A 1,768-nucleotide genomic window follows, 5' to 3' on the forward strand; every position below is an offset into this window, starting at 1 on the left:
GCAGTGATGGTGGAGAAGAGGCTCGATGATGTGATAGAATAGGTGATGGTTGTCGTTGTGGAGGTGTATAGTCGGGTCGATCAGGTGATGGCTCTGGGTGAGGTGATAGCTCTGGGTGAGGTGATGGCTCCCGAAGTGGAGGCTGCTCATCATCCGTGCCATCAAAAAAACGCTTACTAGCTTACCACCAATCAGTGGCAAGCTCAGCTTCCGTGGGTGTCAGCCTCTGTAATGGAGTGTGGCCTCCTAACAATATAAAAGCTCAAACAAAGTTAACGTGTACTAGTAATACTTGTTATAAACATATGGTAGTATTTGTTAACTTACATTATTTATTGTGTATACGTAGTAAATCTTCCCATTGCAAGGTCGTTCCTCTTCCAGGAAATAGCCCTGGGAATATCATTTGAAGTTTTATTGCAATGTCTTCATGGCGGGGAAAGGCTCAATATCCAATCTACAAACAATAATAACAACATTAGTAATTGTTAAATAATTACTTATAATTTTGGAAACTTATATAAAAATTCTTACCTTAAAGGCCCAAATAAAGCCTGTCAAAGTGTATTGGAACCATCGCCATGCAAACTTTTTCGATCATCCAAGGCAGACGATAACTTATTCATGTAGCTTTCCATAAATACGAGCCCCACGGAAATAGGTTCCACGCATTTAGGTCTTCTACCAATTTGATTAGATCATTCGGAATAGGTTGTCTGGTCTCTCTGCCTAAAAAGCGACATGCAAAAGTATTAGAAGGCATACGGACAACATCGACGTCATCCATCCGAGTAAAACCATATTCTTATTCAATAATATCGTCAGGTTTCCACGTGTAGATTCAGCCTCTCCAGCTCAGGAAAAACCCAGGATAACCATGATGGCGGGTAATGTGTCTAGTGTACCGACTACATCATCGTGTCCGAAGCGTAGACCAGTGATTAAGCAAAACTCCTCCCGCCCAAAACACGTATACGCCGGTGGAAAATCAAACCATCTCTTCATGACGTTGTATATATCGTCAGGTTTTCCACGTGTAGATTCAGCCTCTCCAGCTCAGGAAAACCCAGGATAACCATGATGGGCGGGTAATCTAGTGTACCGACCTACATCATCGTGTCCGAAGCGTAGACCAGTGATTAAGCAAAACTCCCGCCCAAAACACGTATACGCCGGTGGAAAATCAAACCATATCTCTTCATCATGACGTTGTATAGTATCTGGTAGATCCCTAGTCATGGTTTGAAGAAACAGGTGTGTCAACATCGCATTCCACCGGGATGTTGTACTTTCAGCCATGGCCCGAAGCAAGTATCCTCAAATTTTTCTTTGTGCAGGTAAAAGCTTCGACACAATTGTTTTGGCCAGGCTGACTTTATTTCTTAAGGTCAATTGAGCCGAATAAAAGTTCTACAAAAACAATAAACATACTAAGTTAGATATACCAAAAACTACACTGTGAAGATATACCAAAAACAATAAACATAAAGAGTAGTAGTTTATTCTTCAAACTTAAATTTGCAACACTGTGAATTTCTTATTTGTCTTTGTTTATTTGTTGAAGTAATGCAATTCATTCAAGTTTCAATTTGCAGAAAAATAATAGTTTCTGAAAATGAAAACCGCAACACGAAAATGACAATCGCAACGCGAATTTGACTATCGCAACGAGAGAATAAAATCGCGTTGCGATTTTGTCATTGCGATTTTCATTTCGCGTTGCGATTCTCGGTTGATTTAATAAGCAATCTAAGTGAAATGGTTAATC

Source organism: Hibiscus syriacus, unplaced genomic scaffold (assembly GCF_006381635.1).
Source record: "Hibiscus syriacus cultivar Baekdansim isolate YM2019G1 unplaced genomic scaffold, ASM638163v2 tig00111022_pilon, whole genome shotgun sequence".
NCBI classification, from domain to species: domain Eukaryota; kingdom Viridiplantae; phylum Streptophyta; class Magnoliopsida; order Malvales; family Malvaceae; genus Hibiscus; species Hibiscus syriacus.